The sequence below is a fragment of the Galleria mellonella genome, unplaced genomic scaffold (genome assembly GCF_026898425.1).
Source record: "Galleria mellonella isolate WM207_F2 unplaced genomic scaffold, CSIRO_AGI_GalMel_v1 utg37, whole genome shotgun sequence".
NCBI classification, from domain to species: Eukaryota; Metazoa; Arthropoda; class Insecta; order Lepidoptera; family Pyralidae; genus Galleria; species Galleria mellonella.
In genome coordinates this window covers 101,941-118,212 of record NW_026442087.1, presented here as the reverse complement: position 1 = coordinate 118,212, position 16,272 = coordinate 101,941, and positions in this window count along the sequence as shown.

Sequence of the window (16,272 nt, the reverse complement as noted above, 5' to 3'; positions counted from 1 at the left end):
AAAGAGAGATTTTCGTACTATGGTGGTGAATGACTGAGGGGAGTATACTACCAATTATGAGTTATATTTAGATCAATGTAAAAAATTTTAGCTTTACCTATCTTATATATAATTGGAGAGATCTTTAGCGAGCCCATTTCTTAAAATACTTTTACACAATTATTATGACGCATTTTTATTTACGACTGTGTGGTTCCGATATAGATTGGGTCACGCATTCCTTTCCCATGGGTGTTGTAAGAGATAAATAAAGGAACTTAAGGGTCAAGAAATGGCCAGCAGTGCCTCTCTAAAACATCAACAAAGCCAACGTACACTGCCAAACGTGGCAACTACTGCCAAAACCTCCCAGTAGGGGAATGTCTAAGCTCAGTAGAGAACTATAAACGACTGATATGATGAGGTTTCAACCGTGAAGCAGTTGTGTTTGCATGGCTGTGTTTTGGTTTGAAGGATGGGATATGGCGTGAATTTACTGGGTACAGAGGAATAACACCTGAGTCTCCAGGAATGGCAACGCATGGGGGGTATCATGGGCGAAACAGTATACTCTGTTATTTCCATGGTACTGCTCATTTCTATAGGCGACGGTTACCACTTTCCATCAGGTGGACCGTCAGCTTGTTTGCCATTTTAATTTGTATAAAAAAAATGTTGATATCGTTATTGACGATGGTGTTTAAGTTATATTACCTCATCGAAACGATGTGATCTTCGTTTTTCCATTCGAGAAATTCTATAAATTCCTAGTACTACTAAAATCATTAAAGGTCACATTTTAATGATTTTATTAGTAATTCTATTTGTTCTAAAGATAAAGACGTTTGTCACGTTTAGAATTTTAGATGTGCTAATCTTTCTAATCGATACATTTATACATTGCGTATTTATTATAAATACATTTAATGATATATAAAAGAACAGTATACAAATAAAATCTAAAATAAATTATGCTTCAAACCCATGAATAGCTACCGGCTTAATAAAGTACCTGCCATTAATAACAATCGAGAATAAAGGTAATGTAATTTAATTGAAAGGGCTACGTTACTAGACCTTTTCAGTGCTGAACCCTGCAAAAATACCTGTACATAATTTTTTATATATTTAAGATCGTAAACAAGTCAATCAACAGCGCAATCGCAGGTCATGTTTTACCTCCTGTTCAGTCCTTTGTGCCTACATTTTGTACGAAGGAGGACCTGAACAAGGCAACCAATGGTGAAAGTTGCTAAGTTCTGGGCCAAATACATTTAGGTTGCTAATTGGCTTTCGAGCTAATAATATAACAAGAAGAAATATATAGTTCACCTGATGATATACAACACCTAAGACCATAAACACTAGTAATATCAGAAACTAGAAAATATAGCTATCAATCTTCGGGACATGAAGATTTCAAATTACAATGCCTATTAATTTTACTAGAGTTAGCAGATTGGGTATTTTTTGCGAGGTTTGAGTAAAAATTAGTTTTATGGAAAAATAGAATATTTGAAGTATTTTTTTGGAGAAAACCGCTTTGGAAAATTTGAGAGTTTTGGTATTTGTAAACCGTATATATCCTATAACATATCATTGAAGGTAGTAAGATGACGTTAAGATTAAGCTGATCTGAGAGGAGTTCTTTTTCCTTCGTAGTAGTGATTTTTTGGAAACTTAATAAAATATAGTGAAGATGGATTTAGTAAAAATTAAATCGTATTATTTTAGAAAAAGAATATTGGGGTTCTTTAAAAACGATACAAATAAAGTTTCTTAAAGGCGAGTAATATGCACTTGACACTCCTGGTGTTGCAGGCGTCCATAGACTACATGGCATTTATTACCAGACATGCCGTATGCTCGTTCATCACTATAGTAATATAAAAAAAGCTTATCTCTAATATTATATCCATTGATGATATAGGTTTTATGCATCATATATGTATTAACAATGATTTAGGAGCAAAATTGAGGTTACTTATGAGCGAAACGTCAATAGAGGGAGGACAATCTACAACAATAACGGGCAATAACCCTGAGGGTGGTGGTGGAAATATCTATTATTTTTGCCCAGAGCAGTAAATTTGCTAGATGCACACCGATATTTTACACTACTATTCTATTTCTACTCTATAATTTAAAATTTGAAATATCTAGGGTTTCTTTTATTCTGAGACTTAATACAAAATGTCCAGTTTTCAGTAGAGAAGATGATACTTATTAGGTGGTAATAAAGAAGACGACCCATCGTAAGGTTACGGTAACAGGCTATCATTGCGTTCGTGATACCCGAAAAAACCTTTCAGACCCTTTTATAGAAACCCATGCCCTGTAATCTCTAGAGAAAACCCATGCAACTTGACCTGTTAACCTTAATAGGCCGTTGTTTACACCTAACGATCTTTGTTGTATGTACTCGTATGTACATTGTCTTTTCGAGATTTCGGGTTTGATTTGGGGTTGGCGCAATTTAAAAGGAAACAAAAGCTACATTTCTAAATTCTTCAATTCTCAGCTTGCTGGTTATGTTGTTACATGTTTGTAACTTCTCTTTAAAGTAGTGCTTCTCATTAAAGTAGTGCCAGTGATAAAAAATTTAAAAAGTAACCATTTTTTTGGACATATGGTATGCATCCATGAATAGAATGTTTTAAGGAAGGTACTAAGTGCCTATAAGTGTAGAGGAAGATCTAAAAAGAGATGGATTGACTGTGTGAAAAATGTGAGGAAGATCTTTGGACTGTGTGAAAAATAATTTTAATGGAGTTGGATGAAGAAATGACTGTGAATAGAGACGAATCATCATATCGACTTTTAACCTTCCGCTGTTGAACATAAGCCTCTTCCGTGGGGGATTTTGCTAGTAGTTGCCAAGCTTGATAGGCGGATTGGCAAGCGCAGTTAGGCTTTGGAGATGTTTTAAGAAGGACGCTTCTGCCCATTTCTCCCTTAGTCACCTCTTACAACATTCACAGGAAAGGAAGGGGTGGCCTATTTAATGCCGGGACCACACAGCCAATAGAATAAAGGAGAATAGAGATGAATAGATGAATAAAACATTACATCGATCCCAAATAATCAGGATAATGGCAGGAAGATGATAATTGCGACAGAGTAGATATACCAGCTCTAGTGTCAATTAATCGGTGTAATAGCCTGATACTTGTTTTTATTATTGGTTATCATATTTTACTCTAACTCGGTATTTCCTATTTGGAAATAATATAACACACAAGTAGATTTCTAACAGTAAGTACTGTCACCATCGTCTGTGTGTGGAGCAGTACATCAGGAAGCCAGTGTTTGTATAATGTACGTATTAATTAATGAATCCTGTCCCGCGGTTCTGAATTGGACTAAGTGTAAAGCGGGGAGCGATTTAGTTTAAATATGTATGAAATTACTACATTGTATGCCATAAATCACATGCAGTTTTATGGCAGTGGACTTTATGATACGCAATTTAATCATGATGTTTGCAAATGAAATATTTATAAAGATAGCAAATAGGTCTCTTTTTTGATAAATTTGATATAGATAAGATAAAAAAAAATGTTATAATTGCTTTATGCAATTGAAAAAAATCAAAGATTTGATTAGAAAAAATATTTTTATATATTAATAAATTGTTTAATTATTGTAAACAAAAATTTGGAGTGTTCTTATAATAATATAATTTTGTTTTTTTTTATTTAAATCAGCGGATGATAAAGAAAAAATTGCTGCCTTAAATACTGATTTATGTGCAATACAATCGTGGGCTATACATTTGGACTTCTCATAAATCCTATTAAATCACAAGCCATCATTATTGGCAGCAGCAGGATGAGATGCAAGTTGAATTGGTCCGAGATACCGGCACTTTATTATGATGGAGTTCCAGTGGCTTAAAAAGTTAAGAACCTTTTAATATATATAAATAATAAATGTACTTTAATCTCAAGCGACTTACTTTCTCCCGGTAAACAAAAATTATGGAGTGTTGTTTTTTGGATGTAAGATAAACAAGCTGGAACGTTTACAAAACCTAGCTATTAGGTTCATCTTTGGTCTTCGTAAATACGATCACGTGTCTGCCTTTCGCAACCAGTTAAAGTTTTTCCGACTTCGACGTGATATGCACATCCTTTCTTTCCTTTATAACATACTCAATAACCCCAATTCTCCATCGTACCTCCGCTCCCGGTTTAAATTATTACCACCACCAGTCCGTCCTAAACGCTCCTGTCAAAATCCAATGCTTGAACTTCCTGTGTGTAGGACACACTTTATGGGCAACTCTTTCTCGTATCGAGCTGTCCAGTTATGGAACAAACTCCCTTCCCAAATACAAGAGAGTCCCTCTATTACCTTTTCAAGAAGAGGTTAAAATCACATTTTCTTTCCCTTGAGTAATATATTTTTTTTTTTTGTATTTTTCTAATTGAACTCTCAAATCTTAAAATCAATTTCTAATGTATGTGTTATTAATTTATTTTAACATATACTATATAAGTAGGTAGGTATTGTATATATTTATAGTGTATGTATTTATGTAATATTTTATTATATATTTTAATATTTTATTTAACATATTTGTTTAATTTAGTTGTAGCACTAGCTGTCCGCTAACGAAATGCTTTCTTACTGTTGGGTTGACTGGAAGAGATCTAGAGATAAGTCCACCCTTGCTCACAACATTTATAAATAGATTATTTTATATGTAACTTACAAGTGCAATAAAGAATATATATTAATTTGATAAATTAAGTTAAAAAATTAACCCAGTTCCCACCGTTTGCTATTAATAAGGTTTGATGTCCGCTTTTAAGCTTTACCATCAGTCTTTTTAATAATTATTACGAAATTAAAAGTAATCACGAACAAAAATAATTACTGTAAATATGACCTTTATAATATATAATTAAATTCCAGTGTGCAACTCCGAGCCTTATGATTTTTATCATCGGATTCTAGTCATCATGTGATTATTATTAAAACGTACGATTAAAAACTTGACTGCCCAATTACTAAATCTTTATTTATATTATAAATAATAAATTGAATTTATTTGTTACCTCTTGGCATCATAACAACTCAGTAAGTCGTTTTGAAATTAGGTATACTGTAACTGTGCTTTAATAATTCAACGATTTGTAGGTCCACATCTTAGACCATATTATCGCATTTTTATTAGGTGAAATCGTGATCAATCACGGGACGCTTCAATAGTAAAAAAAAAATCGTCATTTTTGTATATACACGCGAAGTATTTGAGATAAAAAAGATTTAAGTTACTTTGGGCCTAGTCATGTGAACCTAATCAATTACATATTTAAATGAAATCGCACTAAACTTATCACTTAAACTGCGGTAAAATCCCGGGATTCTCGGGTACAAGGCATAAATCTTGGCCACAGCTCTTTCGCAGCATCCGGTTGTGCGATGCCAGCGCCCCCATGCTTTCTCGACAATAATTAATTCAATATTTTCCCTCTTTAATTAATAAATTATTTTAATGCTCGTTTACTCCTTACGCCGTCTGAATACTTGCGATCACTGATTTGGCGGTATGCCAAATAAATTTCATTTTGCGATAATATTGCGTATTATAATCAATTTTCCAATTATAAGATAGTAATAGGGGCTCGTTTCTATGTTAAGATAAGTATACTGTTATGATAGTAGAAAGCGATAAAAAAATCTTTTAAAAAATAAACTTTAATACATAAGTGTACACGTAACGTGTGTGTGTGTGTGTGTGTGTGTGTGTGTGTGTGTGTGTGTGTGTGTGTGTGTGTGTGTGTGTGTGTGTGTGTGTGTGTGTGTGTGTGCTGTGTGTGTGTGTGTGTGTGTTGACCTTCACGCATGCTCATCTATCTATTAATTTAATTATTAAGAGTTTTGACAAATCAAATGAGAATTGATACAATAAGAGCCATTTGTTTTATTACATACCTAATTCCTACGGCCAGCATCCGGTTCTATAATCAGTTTTACGGTTTTGTATTATTATTGCATTGTCATCGAAATTACACAGAAAATCAATCAATCGGTCGGAATAATCTCAATCGGATTGAAGTTATCAATTGATTGAAAAATTACAATTCCGTATTGTAATTTTTCAAAGGAAGATAAATTTGTTAAAACCAATTGCATGTAATGAAAATAAGATTTACATACACAAAATAGGATAAGTTAATAAGTAGAGTCGAATACTTATATATGCATTGTTATAAAATTAAAATTATAAAAAAATGCCAAAATAAAAGTGAGTTTGTTTGTTATTTCTTAGTGCCTTAATCAATTGCTATTTATTTATTTGTTATAAGTTACAATAACAGTTTGCAAACAGAAATGAACCATTAAAAAGAAAACAATACAAAAAAAATATATTTTTGTATTGTTTTATTTTGTATTGTATTGTGTGTGTATTGTATGTGTACTATGAAATTTAGTATACACGTACTAAATTAAATATGGGATGGAAAAGGACAATGGCTGCTTCTTCTTATTCTTTCGAGTCAATAAGTAACCTAAATATATTTGGATCAGAACTTAGCAATTTCCACAGTATTTTGAAAGAAAGAAATATTTTTATTCAAGTAAATTAAGATTTAAGCATTTTTGAATAGTAATTTTTTTATTACCGCCCTCAATTATATTTTAGGGAAATCAATAACCCGGCCCACCACGCCACCACTTGTCAGGACATTTTAGAGAGCATGACTTATTTAAGGCCCCCAACCACGTCATAGGCAGCTTTAAATAATTTCATACTACATAACAGTTTTAATATTCACATTTTACGCAGTAAAAGATATACGTTAATTACTAATAAAATTGCCATTTGGTTGTTTTATTCAGATCCTCCTTCGTACAAGATGAAGGACACGAAGGGTAAGATAGGAGGTGAAACATGGTCTGCAGACTCGCTTCACAACTCGTCTTCGTGTTTCAACCGTGAAGCAGCTGTGTTTGCATGGTTGTGTTTCGGTTTGAAGGGTGGGATATGGCGTGAATTTACTGGGTATAGAGGCAAAACACCTGAGTCCTCAGGAATGGCAACGCATGGGGGGTATCATGGGCGAAACAGTATACTCTGTTATGTCCATAGTACTGTCTATAGGCGACGGTTACCACTTTCTATCAGGTGAGCCGTCAGCTTGTTTGTCATAAAAATTTGGAGGTTTGTAAAGAAGTTTGGTAAGTGCGTGCGTAAGAAGGATGAATGTACTCGCATTTTCAATGTCGATTTTTATCTCCGATTGTATATCTTGGATTTTCTGTATTATCAATGGTAAAACCCAACCGTAATCATTACAAAGTAACATTCATTGTCGTCATCATATCAGCTGTTCGATGCTGGTCATAAGTCTCTCCGATGTGGGGTTTTGCTAGAAATCGCCACTCTTTGCAGGCGGCTTGGCAACCGCAGTTAGGTTTTGGTGATGTTTTATAAGGGATGTTGCTGCCCATTCCTCAACCATTATTTACCATTAATCGCCTTCTACGACACACCCGGGAAAGCAAGAGATGGTCCATTCTATGCTGGGACCACACGGCAATAACTATAACTTATATTGTATTGTTATTATTTACTATAATTTTTCATTTAAAACTACAATATAAAACTGTTGAATGTGAATATGTATTTATTTGAATTATTAATAGAATTTTTATTTTTTTACGAGCATTATGTAAAAATTTTTAGTAAAACGGTCGTCAAAAATCTAAGGACGTAATATCTTGAAAAGGTTTTATGTTACTATGGCACACGCATGAAGGAAGGGAAAGAAGGGAGATTGTTAGTTTATATATTTTGTTCTTTTTTTGTTTTGTGCTTTTTTATTTTCATTCTTTTATCTCTTTTATTGTGTATTATGTGTATGTTTTTTTTATTGTAATTTATGTGCTGTAAGTAATGTAAATAAATTATCTATCTATCTAAAAGGCACGTGAATATCGTTATAATTTATTTCTATTACATTCAACATTTTTAAAAAGATATTTTGATGTTGTTTCACTTTATTAGATTGATTGATATACCTGAAACGCATGTCCAATCGATATATATATATATATATATATATATATATATATATATATATATATATATATAATACTGGCAACTTAGAAAGGCATTCGTTGCCATGGTGACCAAAAATAGCAAAAAAAGTTTTATTCTCATTAAAAATATTTGTATAACAGGACAACGTTTTTATTATTTATCACAAAATTAATTAAATATATCGAGTAGTTCCTCAAGATCCTCATCAGGATTGATCAGGGGATGAGGTTAGCTCGAGAAGGGTAGAGTCGTTAGACTGTAGATTGACTTTGACGCAACAGATTTGGGATTAAATTGAAAACATCATGAAATACGTCAAATATAAAGTAAAAACACGTCAACACAATACGTCAAATATAATATAAAAAAGTCTCAATGATGTTTTCGGAGTGATTTTGATTTTGATTTGTATGTATGGCCTGTAATATTATTAATGTAATTATTGGACACCATTTTAAATTTAAATTACTGTACCGCATCAAATTATATAGTAGAATTGTAAGTTGCCTACTATTATTTTTCTTTACTTGAACGCAGCAAACAATATCATCTATCTAATATATAAAATTCTCGTGTCGCGGTGTTTGTTACCAAACTCCTCCGAAAATCGGTAAAGCCGTTACCGATTTTTATGAAATTTTGTTTTCATATTGGGTAGGTCTGAGAATCGGCCAACATCTATTTTTCATACCCCTCAATGATAGGAGTGACCCACCTCTAAAAATTCTTTTTAATTTTTTTGACAATTTTTTTTATTTTTATTTAAATATGACTTAGTATTGAAAAATACATAAAACTTCAATAATCCTAACATACTTATAGTGTTAGCTATTTTTGATTGAACTAAAAAAAAACTATTTTCTAAAAATAATGTATATGGCAAAACATTGCTTGCGGGGTCAGCTAGTATATTTATAAAAATACGAGTTTTTATTTTTTTCATTTAATTTAGTTTCAAAAGGAGACCATCGTATAAGTAGCATCGTTGTGAAATGTCATTATTTTCTCTTATCATTGTCCCGGTATCGACCACTCGACGAACAATACTCCCTGTCACTAAGGATGCGACAATATGGTATCGATAAATTACAACAATTGTTTTTCGATAAAAACAATAGATATAATTTTTTCGTCGTATTTTTAACTACACTAACAACAAATTTCTCACGTTCAATTAAAAAAGATAATTAGTTATCTAAAGGTATTTTTTTTTCTTCAATACGTAACAAATAGATTAACGCGGGTTTTTCTCAAATCATAACTGATTAGATATTAATATACAAAGTACCTATTTACTCGTATATGAATAAGATATGTATATACATGTATATACACGAAATTAACATGTTTGTTACAAAATATTTAATAATACATACCTGTAGATGGATGAATTTGATTTTTGTGAAATATCATATTTATTTGTTTTATGCTAGAAAGAATCAGTATTACGTGTGCATTGTTTTATAAACTTGGATTAACACAAGAAGCTTATTTTAATACAGTGATTAAGAAGCTTAGTAATTATATCTTTTCTATATCACATTAATGATATTTATGTGATAAGTCAATCACAATTAGTACATATCCTTTATTAAAGATAAAATGAAAATTAGCAGTCAATAAATTTTAATATTAATAAAAAAAAAGTGGATATAAACTACGCACTAAAGCTTGACTGTGGTTGCCAATTCGCCTGCCAAGCGTGGCAACTCCTAGCAAAAATGGGCGAAGCCCATGTTCAGCAGTGGATAGTTAAAGGATAGTTAAAGTTAAAGATAGTTAAGTTTATAGTTAATATATATATCTCAATATTATACTTGGATTTTATGACATGAATTATACAATTGTATGTATGAGTACGTTATGTATACAATAATAAATTTATGTAATTCACACAGAATAACCATCATAAAATAAGTACGAGGATCGAGTTTGTATATATAATATTTATTGAAAAATATATGGATATCTGATACATATTTTTCAAAAGATATTCCCAATTCATATCCTAAAAGTATACTTTAATATCTTATATTAAGAATAATATTGAATATATAATTTTCTTTGCAGTCTGTCTTTCGGTTTATATGTACTTTCTTTACATGAAAACGAGTATATTTTATACTAGTGACCCGCTCCGACTTCGCATGGGAGCACATTACATCACATCACATTAGAAACCTCTAAAATTATCAGTTTTTCTCTACTATATTATGCATGTATTATATATATAAATCTTCCTCTTGAATCGCTATTTACTAAAAAAACCGCATCAAAATCCGTTGCGTAGTTTTAAAGGTCTAAGCATACATAGAGGCAGACAGATGGGAAGGGACTTTGTTTTATACTATGTAGTGATGATTGATTAAATTAATTTGGCTAATTTTATATAAAGCTGAGAACTACTATTTATTATAAGGTAGGAGGGATAGGGATTGTTAATAATGGGGTCAATGAACCCATTGCTAGCAATACACCCTATCAGGTCGACCTCTACGCGGTTCCCTCTGGAAACCAATCTACTAGAAATTAGAATTCTACTAGAATTCGTCACGATGGTTTCCAGAGGGTTAACTGACCTGCTTTCATCATCACCTACTCGTATCATCCCTTACTGGTGCCCCGCCATTCCATTATTACCCATAAAAAAAATTAATTATAGTGAAAGATATTCATTCCCAAAATCGTGTATTACTTGTTTTAATACCTAATTCCCTAACATATTTAAAGGATTTTGTTTATAAATATGTATTATAATCCATCCATCCATATTTATGGTTTCATCTTATAATAAGTATAATATATAGTAATTATATAATGAAGTGAAAACTATTAAAAATTATCTATATCCCAAATAATATGTCTGACATATGATATGCTATCAGTTTTATTAATATGTAGAGTCCCGAAGTTATCAATATTCAGAATTTTCTTACTCATAAATATATCTTTGGAGTGTTGTTTTATTTTTGTTAATATTGCAATTAGAGGTTAGTAATTAGAAATTTTGTTAATAATTTCATTGTTTATATAAGTTTTAATTTGGATCATAACAATATTAATATAATAATAATAATAAAAGTGAAGATTATATAATAATATAATCCTATTATATTATAAAAGGATTATATAATCCTTTTACTATTATTATACATATAATAATTGTAAAAGGATTCCGAGGCGGCTCACTCTGGGGAAAAATGCAGAATACACAAAGCGGTGCTTTCAGATACTGTCCGCATAGAACCTTCGCCGGTTTCTCTCCCTGATGTTCTGAACTTTTTCTGACTGTGCTTCTGTCGGAGGTTAGTTTGCCATTTCCTCTCCTTAAGAGGGGAGATGTGAATTTTGTTTAAAAAAATTAGCAAATAAACTCTTTATTGCGCACAAAAGAGATATATACACAAAGTATTTCTACAGAATGTGTCGACCTGATAGGGTATATTGCTAGCAATGGGGACTGGCAGTTTACGTTACTAACAATCCCTTCTTCCTCCCCCCATTTATATTGGGTTCTTCGTGTGGACCTAGCATGGAAAAGTCACCCCTTCCTTTCCCGTAGATGTCGTAAGAGGCGATTAAGAAAGGTCGATGGATGGGCAACAGCGTCCCTCTTAAAATATCTCTAAAGCCTAACAGAGGCTGCAAATCCGCCTGCCGAGCATGGTAACTACTGGCAACCCTTCCACCCTGGGGGAGGCTTACTTGTTCAGCAGTGGACAATTAATGGTGATGATGATGATATTGGGTTTACTAACTTATAAACTTCGGAATTGTTCAATTAGTCTAGAACTCAATTACCTGATTTTTGGAATCTTTGTTAGATTTTTAATATTTTATTTTATATTCATTACCTTATCATTCAGCACAACACTAGCAAGTGGCTCAACGGTAAATGTAATTCATGGGACAATAAAAGATAGTCGAACGGCCCGATCCGTCTCCGGGGTTCATTAGCAGATACTATCGTCAGAAACGAGCTGTATTCGATATTTATAAATGTTGATGTAACACAATTATTGGCAAAGAGGCTTCAATTTATTAGTATGATGCGAAAATATTATTTATTTATTAATTATACATAAAAATATTACAGAGGTAATGAAATGTACAAAATCGAGCTTAACTCTAAAAGAGTTTTTTTTTGCAGCAAACCCAAAATGGAAAGGAGCAGCAATATCAGCGGGTAGAGCGGTGTACAATATTGTGACAATTTTACCAGAGGGAGACTTTGTACAACAGCCGTTTGCTAGGACACCTCTGTCCCATTTGTGATTCTAACGTAAAGCAGTTGTGTTTGCATGGCTGTGTTTCGGTTTGAAGGGTGGGATATGTCAGTGAACTTACAGGGTACAATAATAAAGAATAACACCCGAGTTCTCAGGAATGGCAACGCATGGGGGATATCATGGGCGAAACAGTATATTCTGTGATGTCCATGGCACTGCTAATATCTATTGGCGACGGCTACTACTTTCCATCAGGTGGGCCGTCAGCTTGTTCGCCATTCTAAGTTGCAAAAAAAAAGACACATACAAAAATAATTTATTAATATCATCCAAACGATTGTTCTAATACAATAAATAAAAATAAATTAAAACTAAACCAAATTCGTGCAAATTAACCATTGGATAAGATAATAAAATAGATCAGCAAAAAAATTGGCATAAGGTATAACATAGCATATTATTTGTACCATATATTTCAGTTTCACACACGATCCGTCAAAGTAAATAGACAAAATCTTGCAGTGACTTCTGAGCCGACCTTCTGGATAACAAATGTGGGGAAATTGACCCAATAAAATAAGTTCTTGGTCCCCGAATGACTATTAGCCCCTGACCGCCGGCCGACCCCGGCATTCTCACATTAATTATTTAAATGGATAGAAACCAGTCCTTTTGAGGTACAATCTTTGTTAATAATTTCGTTGTTGATATGCCTCTTAAGGGATTCGGATTCGGATCATGTTGGCATCAATTATTTAATTAGAAAACTTATTTATCACGGGGTTGCCATATCCTCACAGACAAAAATCCCTAATTTTTGTCTGCAAGGATGTGGCGAGTCCGTTTCTTTAAACTAGCAAAAAATATTACTTAGAATATCAAGAAGTAATAAAGTAATCAGAGATAGTGATTTTGGGGATAGTCTTAAAGATAGACTCAAATTGGAGAATATATTAAACAATGCCAATTTAACATAATTTAATTAGAATAATTCACGATATACTTCCACGAAAAATAACTAAACAAAGTATATATAAAAAACCAACATTAATAGTGATAAAACCACTTATTTGGGTCTCAAGATTCAACTACTGAATGGATTTAAAAAAAATCTATGGAACTAATCTGTAAGTTTATCTTTTCATATAAACAAATATTTTCTAAATCGGTTTAGAACTGACGGAGTTATGAGGTAACAAACACAAAAAAAATACAAATACCTTTCATGAAAAAATACGTTACTTGTGATAAAATTAGTACAGGATCAGTGCTTATTAAAGGTTTGAAAAAAAAATAAGAAGAAGACTTTATACAAAAGTCGTTTGCTTGAGCATCTCTGTTCCATTCTTGTTTTTACCGTGAAGCAGTTGTTTGCATGGCTATGTTTCGGTTTGAAGGGTGGGATATGGCAGTGAATTTACAGAGTATAGAGGAATAACACCTGAGTTCTCAAAAATGGCAACACATAGTGGGTATCATGTGCGAAACAGTATACTCAACAGAGTACATGGATGGACATAACAATATCCATGGTACTGCTCATGTTTATGGGCAACAGTTACCAATTTCCATCAGGTGGACAGTAAGCTTGTTTGCCTATGTAGGTAATATAAAAAAAAGGATTTAAACCGATGCAAAACTGTTTGAAGATGCTAAAACTGTTTCAGATATTATGTACTAGTATTGTATTATATTAATCGTGCAATATACAAGCACGGCATATTGTGATCATCTACGAAAAATTAAAAGAATGTTTAGGGGCAGAAGAAAAAAGATGTCGTAGGAAACCTCGTATCGTGGGATAGAGAGATGATGGCTTGGTCAGTGGTCGAGTTATCTAGCTTCTCCCAACTGAAACAGATGGAAGCAATCGGGAGGCTTTTACTCAATAATGAGAACATATGCTTTATAGGAATAAAGAAATAAAAATTTTTTTTCATACTACTGAGGTGGAAGGCAAGCATACAGTCCATCTGAGGGTGAGCGATTACCGTAGTCTTTTTTTATACAACTGAGAATGGCAAACAAGCTGACGGCCAACCTGATGGAAAGTGGTAACCGTCGCCTATAAACATGAGCAGTACCATGGACATAACAGAGTATACTGTTTCGCGCATGATACTCCCCATGCGTTGCCCTTCCTGAGGACTCAGGTGTTGTTTCTCCGTACCTAGTAAATTCACGCCATATCCCACCCTTCAAACCGAAACGCAGCCATGCAAACACAACTGCTTTACGGTTGAAACACGAATGGGACAGAGATACCCAAGCAATCGACTTTTGTACACAGTCTCCCTCTGGTCAAAGTCTACGAATGCCTAAAAAGATTTCTTTTTTAATAATAATAATTTTTGAATATATAGGTAAAGAATATTAACTGCTGTTTTAAATTCTGCATATATTAAAAATAGATACTTGCAGTGACTTTTGACAAAAAGTGTACATACTTTTGACAGTTAAAATTATTAACTCATCAAAATTTACAATACATCATCAAAACAGGTCAATTTTGAAATTTTGTCATGGTCAGTTTTTATCATAGATATGTATATCTCTGTAACTATTGAAGAATGATAACAATTATAATTATCTTAATTAGGCGATATAATATCACTTAGAAAGTCTAAATGATAATAAATCCTAATTGAGCGTTATCACTTAGTAACAACATTATAATTTTATCGTAATAACATTATTATCATTTTAGTAATACACTAATAGTTATACACTCTTATAAATATAAATACTATGTATACGAGGTTAAAATTTTTTAATATTTTTATTTAAAAATTTTTTCACAATTTAAAAATAAATATCTTTTCTATGAAAAATAAATGTTGTTTTTTTTTAATTATTAAAGAAAATTAGGCATTCAGGAAATTATTAATTACAACGTCAACCGTTAACTGTCTATTGCTGGGGGGATGGGATTGTTAATAATGGGATCTAACAGCCCCATTACTAACAATATACCCTAACAGGTCGACCTCCACGTGGTTCCCTCTGGAAACTGTCGTGGTTAATTCTTGTGAAATTCGTCACAATGGGCTAAGTGATTTGCTTTCATCCTCATCTGTCATCTATCACTGGTGCCCCGCCAGCGTATACCGATAGCGCAAGCGGGGTTACCATTCCATTATCATCCATAAACTGTTTATTGCTGAACGTAAGCGTTTTTCATAAGAATTTTGTCAGTAGTTGCCACGTTGGTCGCAGTTAGGCTTTTAGAGATGTTTTAGAGGAACGCTGCTGCCCATCACTTACCCTCCCTTAGTCGCTTCTTACGACATCCACGGGAACTCGGGAAAAAGAAAAAAAAAACCTCAGTAAATGTATAAGATAAACAATATGACAAAGATATGAAGGATGTCGCATTAAAACATAGCGACAGAAGCAATGGAAAAAAAAAGACATCCACGGGAACGTAAAGAGTAAACCTATTCAATGCCGTGACCCCGCAATAATATACCAATCCCAATAACATAGGAGATATTTAGGAAAAATTGATGTTGGATATTTTAGTAGAAGCAATAGAAGTAAAAAAGGGGAGGCTTATGTTTAACAGTGGATAGTTAAAGGCTGATATGATGATTTATTATATTTTTTTGTAATGGGTGATAATGGTATGGTAACTCCGTCTGCGCTATTGATATATACTGGCGGGGCACCAGTGAGGGATGACAGATGAAGATGAAAGTAGGTCAGTTCGCCCATCCTGACGAATTAAACTAGAATTAGTCACAATGGTTTCCAGGGGGAACCACGTGGAGGTCGACCTGACAGGGTATATTGCTAGTAAAGGGCTATTTGACCCCATTACTAACAATCCCTTTCCCCCAATTTATTATATTAGTAAGACAGTTATTTTGCCTCCCAAAAGACTTGTAGTAAAGATAATATCGATTGTAATTTTATTTATACCTTCACCTGTTCCTAAAACTCTGAACAAAATAGAAACAATAAAACGTGAATACGATTTGGGTTTTATTTCCTTGTAGCTTGTATTCG